Here is a 12,460-nt window from a genome sequence, read left to right as displayed (position 1 = left end):
ACATTCATTGGTATTTCATCTTCAGTTTTTTCATACTAACACTTGATACTTGCAAATTTTGAAACAAACTTTGAGATCACGTGTTTATTCTGAAGAGATTTCAGCACTAGAACTAAGATTTGTACATTCAGTTGTTTTGCGATTGACTTGTTAGCCATTTGCATAGCGTATAGTACAGATTTGTCACTGGTCAGATCACAGTGTTGAAGGAAAGAAGTACCTTCCTGTAATTAAAAAGGATCCCCTAAACTGCACTCACCTTAAGACATCCAATGTACAAGAGCACAAAAACCATCACAATAATGTGTCTCCAAGGAACATAGGTTTGATAAGGAAAATAACTTAAGCTTCTGTTTCCCATTTTAATTACTGAAATCTCTAACAATGACAAAACTGTCACATAGGACAGTAAACATATAGAGAAATTCAATCAAACTTCTTGGAAAGAACACATTTAGCAATCTGGGATAATGCAGAATGACAGGAAATATAACGTGATTCAACACTGGTTCTTTTAGTCATTTTACACAGACATCATGTTAATATTAGACCAAGGCACAAAACATTTAGTGCATAACCAGTTTCTTTTTTAAGATCTATCATTTTTATCTTGGTCTTTTATCTTACTTTGGACCACCTGTACCCAGTACTCTATCCTACTGCTCAACTTAATCAACAAAATCAAAAGCGATTTCTGACCAGATTTATGGGGGACATATACATTTATATCATCAAAGTGTTTCCATGACCAAAAGTACAATAATAAAGATGAAAATGCCTCCTATTTCTTTTAGAAAATAGTACTTTATAAGCTTGCTGCATCTTTAATGTCTTTACTATTGGACGACAATGAATAGTTGATAGAAAAAAACTATACTTAATTATGATAGCTCATCCATCACAGATTAATCTAAAAATGAAGTTTCTACAGAAACAGGAACTATTTTAACAAGGAAAAAAAATTCCCTCATTCAAACCTCTTTGAAGTGGTAATGGCTGCAAACCTGCAGCATTTAGAAAAGTATGTTATCAACAAGCTCTGTCTTATGAACTTAGATTAAGAAATCTAGAAAGCAGATGGTAGATTATTCCTTCACAATTTTAGTAAAATTACTGATAATCAAAGATTTCAAAGCAAATATGGCACATAACAACCCAAGCATAAATCAAGATGGAGAGCCTGGAGAATTTTTGATTTCCTAAATTTTCAAAAAATTCTATCATTGCAACATACAGGATTTCTCCCCTATTTTAATCTTAGAAGTTTCAAAGGAAAGGGAGTGGATTACATACTCACACGTGAGTGCCCGCACACATGCACGCTCACACACACACACTTGGTGGTAAGTAGAGTATCTAGCTCCTTCTTCCCACCACCTAAGTCTCACTTTATTTATGAAAAGAAAATTATGCAGGACCCCTCGTTGTTTTCCTTTCGTCTAATGATTTCTATGACCTTAATTGCTGTCATCACGGTTACTTTTCTAGTATTTCAACATAAGATTCAAAAGCAGCTTTGTAGTCAGGAACGTGTACCTGAACACCTGTATAACTGCAGGGCACCTAGGTAATAATAACTGACAAATTCAGGGATCGAACTTTTGAGTTCCACAGTAAGATATAATTCATGTGAATTATAAATGGTCTGAATCATGTTTCAGACCACTGAACTTACTGAAGTTAAAATACAAATAGCTGAAGACATGATGTAAAAGATTAAGTACTTGGTTCTGTTAACATATTTACCAATTAAAGTCACAAAATATTCCTCATTATTATTCATGCAGATAATTGAGAAAAAGATAGTGCAGAAATTAAGTTTAAATTAAACATTATTCCTTCCCTTCCTCCCACTTCCCTATACTCTACAAAATGTTTTCCCTGGGACTAGGCCTTGAAAAGGCCACTACATATTAGTTTGGCATGCATTACTGTCTGCAATTAAAAAAGCTAATTTTGTGATGGTTGTAATTATATTATAAAAATGTCCACATTCATCAATTTAAAAAGGTTGAAAACCTACAGTGAATCTACAATATAGTGTTTTACATTTGACCACTGGTTTGTGTTATGTAGGAATCATAGATTTGGTAAATCACTAATAATTTAGGAAGGCATCTAAACCTTTAAATTCTGGATGAATTTATGTTCGAATCTACAAAATTGCTTTAAGGAAGTCGAGAGACTTCCTATCATTCTAGAATTTCTCACTCTGGGCAAATCATTTTTAGGACACTTTCTTATAAATATCACCCATTTGAAAGCACATACAATTCCAACTGTTCCACATTTTATGATCTTAACCTACATAGGGCTGATCTCAATTATTCATGGGACATCAAATGTGATAGGAAGACAAACCTGAGAGAAACATTTACAATACAATAGCATAACTTGCTAAATTCTTCATCAGCATTCTCTGAAAAAAACTTCTCAAAGTCTTTCTCCTCTTTATTTTAGCAATGGATTGTGGAAAATGTGTGATTTTCTCTTGACATGAAAATATTTCAAGGCACAGTGTCCTTGCCTGACTGGTTTAGTATTTTCTGCATAACTGATACAGGAACTCCTATACAACTCTCTTCCACCCTGTTGTAAAGGTCAGAAAAAAGCATCAAACTGGGAGGGTACTAGCTTATTGCCAGAGTAGTAATGTCTCAAGGCTTTCAAAGTATGTTGTCTTTTCCCTCGTTCTGTTTGTCTCCATTTTCTTTTTACAGCTCACAGAATGTAGGGGTTTTGTTGTTGTTAACAGTTGTTCTTTGCAGGTTTTTTTTTTTCTTTCTCCAGATTAAAGTCCTATCTCTTCTTAGTTTGTTTCTCTATGTGGTATTTCACTTGCTCAGTTCCTGCCTGATTGCATCGATGAGCTCTTCTTGTAGCTTAGTTACTTCTTTTCTCATTTCTTCTAAAGTGTTTGGCTTCAGCCTGTCATAGTCCAGTCCTTCTGTCTGGACTCCGTTGGCACTGGAGGGTGCAGATTTTGGTCTGTAAATAACAGGTGACTTGCTGCCATTCATTGTATTTGTTCTTTCCCAAGGTTTTCTTGTTGGTTCAGGTGTACTTGTTGAAGAGGCCTTAGAAGTTACAGGCTCTGAATCTTCATTTTCGTCTTCTTTTCATTCTGTTCCTATTGTTGATCACTTTTCAGCAATTCTCTTCCTCCTGGCCAGCAGGGTGCTCATTTCTTCCATTAACCCACCACCCCTAATGGAAGGGGTCCTTTTCCACTACCTGTATTTTTTAGATGAGGCCAAATTCACACCAGTGATCTCTCCGCTTGGGAAACAGGAATCCTCCATCCGTGACACTTTCCTAAGTTTTGATCCAGAAATTGCAGCTGCAAGTCCAGTTAAAGGGTGACTGTCTTCAGACATGGATCCCCAAAAGATCGAGATGCAGGGAGGGGAGAGGCAGGAGGTGGTGGAGGAGGAGGGGGTACCTGATTAGGAAGAAGGTGGTAGAGGAGGCGGAGGCCCTGAGGATGGAAGTGGATGGGATGGAGGGAGTCCTGGGGGAGGAGGGAGTGTAGCTGATGCCTGGGCAGGACCTGGTGGGAGTGGAGGAGGGGGTGGAGGTGCCGGTGGTCCCAAGACAATGCAAGCCTGGCTCAGCAGCAGAGGAGACTCCCAGCACAGAGCTTAGAGGAGTCTCCACAGAGGCAGGGGCAGCAGCATTTGACATTCTTCGCTCTTGCTCGCATTCCAGCTGCTCCCTTTCTAGTTGCTCTTGCCGCTCTCGTTCTTGCCTTTCTCGGTCCAGTCTCTCCCGCTCCAGGCAATCCTGAACTTCTCTTTCTTGTCTCTCTCTCTCCAGCTGCTCCTGTTCTAGTCACTCCCTCTCCAGCCCTCCCCTTTCTATTCTCTCCCCCTCCAATCTCTCCCTTTTCATTCTTTCGCCCTTTCCCGCTCCAGCTCCTTTTCTTTGCTGTGCTTGTAGTTGCCTTTGAATTTTTTTGTGTGGTACGCGGGCCGCTCACCGTTGTGGCCTCTCCCGCCGCGGAGCACAGGCTCCGGATGCGCAGACTCAGCAGCCATGGCTCACGGGCGCAGCCGCTCCGCGGCACGTGGGATCTTCCCGGACCTGGGCACGAACCCGTGTCCCCTGCATCGGCAGGCGGACTCTCAACCACTGCGCCACCAGGGAAGCCCTATAGTGTATTTTTAATTTTAGTTATTGTAATCGTCAGCTCTTGTTTTATTTATATATATATATATATATATAGTTTTGTCAAGTTCTCAGTGACTTCTTCAATTCTTCTCCTGAGTTTGGTAAGCAACTTTATTATTATTACCTGAACTCTTTACCAGGTAGATTTCTTATCTCCATTTAGTTCAGTTCTTTCTCTGAGGTTTTGTCTTTTTCTTTCTTTTGGAACATATTCCTTTGTCTCCTCATTTTGCTAATTCTCTGTGTTTATCTCTATGTATTAGGTAGATCAGATATATCTCCTGGTCTTGAAGGAGTGGTCCATTGTAGAAGGTTTCCTGTGAGGCCCAGAAGAGCAATCCCCTATGGTCACCAGAGCCAGGCACTTCATGAGTATTCCTTCTGTGGGCTATTTGAGTCCTCCTGTTGTGGTGGGGTCATGTTTGCTACTGGTGTACTGATTGGTGGGGCTGTTCCCTGGCCCAGCTGTTTGCAAGGCCTGGTCGTAACTGCTGCCCCAGTGAGGCTGGATTCAGGGCCTGACTGCAACAGCTGTGGGTATGGTGGTTTTATGGGGTTGGTCCCCTGGCACAGGAGCCATTTTGTGGGGGAGGCATGCCAGACCCACCTGAGGCTGCCTGCCAGGTGTGGTGGGGTAGGGCTTGCTTTGGAAAGGCACTGACCAGGGTGGATGGATTGGACAGGGTGGGTCCTCAGGGGACTGCTAGAACAGGGAAGGAAATACTAGCAGGGTAGTTAGCAAATGTCAGAAATAATGCCCACCAGCGCCTGGCCAGCTAGGTAAAAGCAGAATTAGAAAAATGGCATCTACCACTGGTTTGGTACCTTGATAAAGTTCCAATAGATCCCTGCTCCTTTGGGACTCACCCTAAAGTTTGTCAATGAATCTCCTTCACATATAGCCCAGGCACTTTTCAAACATAGGTCTCTTTGCTGGAACCCAGAGTGAGTGAGTTTGTGCACAATCCATTTAAGAGCAGAGTCTGTTTGCTATAGCCCTCCAGCTCTCCCAGCCATAAGCCTCGGTGGTTTTCAAAGCCAGACATTATATGGGATCATCTTCCAGGTGCAGGTCCCCAGGGCTGGGCTGCCTGATGTAGAGCTCAAACCCTTTGCTCCTTAGGGAGGACCTCTGCGTTTGTGATATCCCCTCCCACTGTGGGTCACTGTGCCAGGCGTGTGGGTCCTGACTAGACTGCATCTCTGCCCCTCCTAGCCATCTCAATTTGGATTTTTCTTTGTATCTTTAGCTGTGAAAGAGGCATTCTGCTAGTCTTCAGGTTGTTCTTAGAAAAACTTCTATACATAGCATAGTTTTTGTGTGTCTATGGGAGGAGGTGAGCTAAGGTTCTTCCTACTCCACCATCTTGATTCTCTCCTCCTTCTTGAAAGGACTACTCTTGATGAAGATATACAGTGAATTAAAGGCAAGTATTTTGTTTGTGAAGTAGGAGCATCTGTGGCATATATTAGAAATTTAACAGCGTTTATATTCTTCCAAACCTGGTTATATGATATTTTCCCCATTAATCACATGGCAAGGTATATATCAGAGTAGTAATGCAGAGAGTTGGCAAGTGTCATATTGCAAAACAACACACAATTTATTTTCCAAAAATACTTATTCTGAAAATTAAATGACACCTTAAACAAAATAAATGTCCAGAATAGAACTTAAAATTTGGTTATTTTATCAACAAAGATTATCCACTTCTCTTTGATACTTAATCACTTTTGTGCTATCTTTATACGGACACTATTTTTTAAGCTGAAAATTTTCACCATTATCAACATTAACATTATCAACATTATCATTACTTAATCAAAAAAACAATCTACTCAGGAAGAATTAAAATTTTGAAAGTGCATAAATATTTCAAATATCTTGATCTTCTACTACTGATGATACTTTCTACTGCTACTAACATTGACTGTTCATTTGTTTCTGTGGAAAACAGATCCACCAAAACATAATTTCCAGAACATAATTTCCAAGAAAGATTAATTTGGAAAGCAGCAGATTTAAAAGTTCATTCAATATCATTTTTAAGCTTCTCTTGAAACCAATGACAAAATTTCTTGGCAAGAGTGAAAACTAGAGTTGCTAGTACTGTACTGTTGTTTTTTAAAAAATGGATTTAACTGGAATGTGGATTTCTTCTTAAAATAATGCAATGAAGAACAAAATTCTGGAAAGTATATTCATTTTGTACATTATCAAATGTCAGGAAATATTTTGTATATTATGAAATTACATTCATTTTACATTTTAGGAAAATATTCATAAATTATGTAAATGATTTGTGAAATTATTATGGAAAATACGGAATTATTGTGAAAAAATATGGGATTTATCTTCCTTTCTTTAAGCATGTACTATATGACAAATACACTTCCTCTGCAGCTTAAATTAGTTTTCTTGTTTACTCTCTGCAAAAGTTAAAAAGTTATGTATCTTATTAATACAAGATTTATTATAAATTTGCTTTTCTTTTTGCCTACCTTACCTAAAATTTTCATCTCAGAGAAGAGCAGGATAAATTCTAAAAGGAATATGGAGACTGAGATGTATTATCAAGGGATATACATTGAATAGAGAGAGAATATTCATGTTCTAATATAAAAAGCATTATACATTGTGGGGAGGATAACTCTGTTAATCAAGATGTTATTATGAGAGAGGATTTTCTAATTTTCTACCAACATTCCCATTAGAATGTCAATAATGCACCTAAAGGAAACACATAAGTACATTGTCCTGTGTGGTGGAGGGTAAGCATCATCCACAGGTTTCATCATCTCTGATTATGGTAGAATGAGATTGAGTCCTTTTCTGACCTAGTGATATTTGAGGGGTGAGAAGGAAAAAAGTAAAGAGAGAGAATCAGATCTGAAAGAGTCCCATTTTCCACCTATATAGTCTTTAACATAAAGAGGGGGATATATGTTATATCAGGCAAGATTCTACAAGGGCAGAGATAGGAGAGATAGTGACTCACCTGGCTCTCTAAATTAGACTGAGGAAAGTGGATATCTAGAAGGCTTCTATATAATAATCTAGTACACAGATATCACCACAGAACCTTGGCAGTGTGCTTAGGTATGAGTCATGAGCCTTTCAGAACCTGTAGGCTTAGAATTAAGAACTAAAATATAGCTGTGAATAAAAATGCTGAGCAAAAAACACAAGTGGGATTATTGTAGTGAGTCAGATGGAAAATTTTGTGGGATTTAAGGTTTGTTTTCACCAAGAAGAGAAGCTGAGCTATGTATATCAAAGAGTGTCCCAGCCTATGCTGACTGGATGTGATTATTATTAATAGCAACTCTTTACTGTCAAAGTATTCCATTCTGAACAATAAGTCACATGGTCACTACAGATAGTGTATATTCTCCAAGGGCTTTGCCATTGAAATTATAGAAGTAGAAAGAGGAAAGGGATGCTGAGTAACTAGAAAATTTTATCTAAGAGACACCAAACATTATTTAAAAGGACTACAAAAAAATAAGGTATCATACAATTTTCAAACTTTATATAACAGAAAGTTACTTTTCTCCCTCATCCATGCATACATGCTATTGAGTCAGACCAAATTAATTAGAGATTAACTATTATGCTTTCTAGGCACATCAGCATTGTAGTATGAAATAAAATTTCCAATTCCACAGCATTGCACTATTTGTAAGATTTGAAGATAATGGAATAAAATTGTATTTTTGTTTTGTCTTTATTTTTGAATTTTATTTAATTTTCTTTATACAGCAGGTTTTTATTAGTCATCAATTTTATACACATCAGTGAATACATGTCAATTCCAATCGCCCAATTCATCACACCACCACCCCCACCCTCTGCCGCTTTCCCCCCTTGGTATCCATACATTTGTTCTATACATCTGTGTCTCAACTTCTGCCCTGCAAACTAGTTCACCTATACCATTTTTCTAGGTTCCACATATATGCGTTAATATACGATATTTGTTTTTCTCTTTCTGACTTACTTCACTCTGTATGACAGTCTCTACATCCATCCACGTCTCTACAAATGACCAAATTTCATTCTTTTTTATGGCTGAGTAATATTCCATTGTATATAAGTACCACAACTTCTTTATCCATTCGTCTGTTGATGGGCATTTAGGTTGCTTCCATTACCTGGTTATTGTAAATAGTGCTGCAATGAATATTGGTGTGCATATGTCTTTTTGAATTATGGTTTTCTCTGGGTATATGCCCAGTAGTGGGATTCCTGGATCACATGGTAACTCTATTTTTAGTTCTATAAGGAACCTCCATACTGTTCTCCATAGTGGCTGTATAAATTTACATTTCCACCAACAGTGAAAGAGGGTTCCCTTTTCTCCACACCCTCTCCAGCATTTGTTGTTTGTAGATGTTCTGATGCTGCCCATTCTGACTGGTGTGAGGTGATACCTCATTGTAGTTTTGATTTGCATTTCTCTAATAATTAGTGATGTTGAGCAGCTTTTCATGTGCTGCTTGGCCATCTGTATGTCTTCTTTGGAGAAATGTCTATTTAGGTCTTCGGCCCATTTTTGGATTGGGTTGTTTTTTTAATATTGAGCTGCATGAGCTGTTTATATATTTTGGAGGTTAATCCTTTGTCAGTTGCTTCATTTGCAAATATTTTCTCCCATTCTGAGGGTTGTCTTTTCATCTTGTTTATGGTTTCCTTTGCTGTGCAAAAGCTTTTAAGTTTCATTAGGTCCCATTTATTTTTGTTTTTACTTCCATTACTCTAGGAGGTGGATCAAAAAAGATCTTGCTGGGCTTCCCTGGTGGCACAGTGGTTGAGAGTCCACCTGCCAATGCAGGGGACGCGGGTTCGTGCCCCGGTCCGGGAAGATCCCACATGCCGCGGAGCGGCTGGGCCCGTAGCCGCTAAGCCTGCGCGTCCAGAGCCTGTGCTCTGCAGCGGGAGAGGCCACAATGGTGAGAGGCCCGCGTACTGCAAAAAAAAAAAAAAAAAAAAAGATCTTGCTGTGATTTACGTCAAAGAGCGTTCTTCCAATGTTTTCCTCTAACAGTTTTACAGTGTCCGGTCTTACATTTACATCTCTAATCCATTTTGAGTTTATTTTTGTATATGATGTTAGGGAGTATTCTAATTTCATTCTTTTACACATAGCTGTCCAGTTTTCCCAGCACCAATTATTGAAGAGACTGTCCTTTCTCCATTGTATATCCTTGCCTCCTTTGTCATATATTAGCTGCCCAGAGGTGCGTGGGTTTATCTCTGGGCTTTCTGTCTTGTTCCATTGATCTATGTTTCTGTTCTTGTGCCAGTACCATATTGTCTTGATTACTGTAGCTTTGCAGAATAGTCTGAACTCAGGAAGTCTGATACCTCCAGCTCCGTTTTTTTCCTTCAAGACTGCTTTGGCTATTCGGGGTCTTTTGTGTCTCCATACAAATTTTAAATTTTTTTGTTCTAGTTCCGTAAAAAATGCCATTGGTAATTTGATAGGGATTGAACTGAATCTGTAGATTGCTTTGGGTAGTATAGTCACTTTCACAATATTAATTCTTCCAATCCAAGAACATGGTCTATCTCTCCATCTGTTGGTTTCATTTCTTTCATCACTGTTTTATAGTGTTCTGCATACAGGTCTTTTGTCTCCCTAGGTAGGTTTATTCCTAGGTATTTTATTCTTTTTGTTGCAGTGGTAAATGGGAGTGTTTCCTTAATTTCTCTTTCAGATTTTTCATCATTAGTGTATAGGAATGCAAGAGATTTCTGTGCATTAATTTTGTATTCTGCTACTTTACCAAATTCACTGATTAGCTCTAGTGGTTTTCTGGTGGCATCTTTAGGATTCTCTATGTATAGTATCATGTCATCTGCAAACAGTGACAGTTTTACTTCTTCTTTTCCAATTTGTATTCCTTTTATTTTTGTTTCTTCTCTGGTTGCCATGGCTAGGACTTCCAAAACTATGTTGGATAATAGTGGTAAGAGTGGACGTCCTTGTCTTGCTCCTCATCTTAGAGGAAACGCTTTCAATTTTTCACCATTGAGAATGATGTTTGCTGTGGAGTTGTAGTATATGCCCTTTATTATGTTGAGGTTAGTACTGTCTATGCTCACTTTCTTGAGAGGTTTTATCAAAAATGGGTATGGAATTTTGTCAAAAGCTTTTTCTGTATCTCTTGGGATGATCATATGGTTTTTACTCTTCAGTTTGTTAATATGGTGCATCACATTGACTGATTTGCATATATTGAAGAATACTTGCATCCCTGGGATAAATCCCACTTGACCATCATGTATGGTGCTTTTAATGTGTTGTTGGATTCTGTTTACTAGAATTTTGTTGAGGATTTTTCCATGTATATTCATCAGTGATATTGGTCTGTAATTTTCTTTTTTTTGTAGTATCTTTGTCTGGTTTTGGTAACAGGGTGATGTTGGCCTCATAGAATGAGTTTGGGAGTGTTCCTTCCTCTGCAAGTTTTTGGAAGAGTTTGCGAAGGATGGGTGTTAGTTCTTCTCTAAATGTTTGATAGAATTCACCTGTGAAGGCATCTGATCCTGGACTTTTGTTTGTTGGAAGATTTTTAATCACAGTTTCAATTTCATTACTTGTGATTGGTCTGTTTATATTTTCTATTTCTTCCTGCTTCAGTCTTGGAAGGTCATACCTTTCTAAGAATTTGTCCATTTCTTCCAGGTTGTCCATTTTATTGGCATAGAGTTGCTTGTAGTAGTCTCTTAGGATGCTTTGCATTTCTGCGGTGTCTGTTGTAACTTCTCCTTTTTTATTTTTAATTTTACTGATTTGAGACTCCCTTGAGTCTGGCTAATGGTTTATCAATTTTGTTTATCTTCTCAAAGAACCAACTTTTAGCTTTATTGATCTGTGCTATTGTTTTCTCTGTTTCTATTTCATTTATTTCTGCTCTGATATTTATGATTTCTTTCCTTCTGTTAACTTTGAGTTTTGTTTGTTCTTCTTCCTCTAGTTCCTTTAGGTGTAAGGTTAGATTGCTTACTTGAGATTTTCTTGTTTCTTGAGGTAGGCTTGTATAGCTATAAACTTCCCTCTTAAAACTGCTTTTGCTGCATCCCATAGGTTTTGGATCATCATGTTTTCATTGTCATTTGTCTCTAGGTGTTTTTTGATTTCCTCTTTGATTTCTTCAGTGACTTCTTGGTTATTTAGTAACATATTGTTTAGCCTCGATTTGTTTGTGTTTTTTATGTTTTTTCCCTTGTAATTCATTTCTAATCTCATAGTGTTGTGGTCAGAAAAGATACTTGATATGATTTCAATTTTCTTAAATTTACTGAGGCTTGATTTGTGACCTAAGATGTGATCTATCCTGGAGAGTGATCTGTGCACACTTGAGAAGAAAGTGTAATCTGCTGTTTTTGGATGGAATGTCCTATAAATATCAATTAAATCTATCTGGTCTATTGTGTCATTTAAAGCTTCTGTTTCCTTATTTATTTTCATTTTGGGTGATCTGTCCATTGGTGTAAGTGAGGTGTTAAAGTCCCCCACTATTATTGTGTTACTGTCGATTTCCTCTTTTATAGCTGTTAGTAGTTGCCTTATGTATTGAGGTGCTTCTATGTTGGGTGCATGTATAATTGTTATATCTTCTTCTTGGATTGATCCCTTCATCATTATGTAGTGTCCTTCCTTGTCTCTTGTAACATTCTTTATTTTAAAGTCTTTTTTATCTGGTATGCATATTGCTACTCCAGCTTTCTTTTGGTTTTCATTTGCCTGGAATATCTTTTCCATCCCCTCACTTTCAGTCTGTATGTGTCCCTAGGTCTGAAGTGGGTCTCTTGTAGACAGCATATAGATGGGTCTTGTTTTTGTATCCATTCAGCAAGCCTGTGTCTTTTGGATGAAGCATTTAGTCCATTCATGTTTAAGGTAATTATCCATATATATGTTCCTATGACCATTTTCTTAATTGTTTTGGGTTTGTTTTTTTAGGTCCTTTTCTTCTCTTGTGTTTCCCACTTAGAGAAGTTCCTTTAGCATTTGTTGTAGAGCTGATTTAGTGGTGCTGAATTCTCTTAGCTTTTGCCTGTCTGTAAACCTTTTGAGTTCTCCATCGAATCTGAATGAGATCCTTGCCAGGTAGAGTAATCTTGGTTGTAGGTTCTTCCCTTTCATCACTTTAAGTATATCATGCCACTCCCTTCTGGCTTGTAGAGTTTCTGCTTTGAAATCAGCTGTTAACCTTATGGGAGTTCCCTTGTATGTTATTTGTCATTTTTCCCTTGCTGCTTTCAATAATTTTTGCCAAT

The 12,460-nt window shown here is 38.0% G+C and overlaps 1 pseudogene; it reads right to left on the bottom strand.

The window, feature by feature from the left end:
- Positions 1-2,822: 2,822 nt before the first annotated feature.
- On the bottom strand, positions 2,823-10,957 carry LOC132508729 (protein enabled homolog; annotated as a pseudogene).
- Positions 10,958-12,460: the final 1,503 nt, after the last annotated feature.

The sequence above is a fragment of the Lagenorhynchus albirostris genome, chromosome 18, assembly GCF_949774975.1.
Source record: "Lagenorhynchus albirostris chromosome 18, mLagAlb1.1, whole genome shotgun sequence".
Taxonomy (NCBI): domain Eukaryota; kingdom Metazoa; phylum Chordata; class Mammalia; order Artiodactyla; family Delphinidae; genus Lagenorhynchus; species Lagenorhynchus albirostris.
Note: the sequence above shows the minus strand (reverse complement) of the source record. Positions and strands in the feature narration are given on the sequence as shown.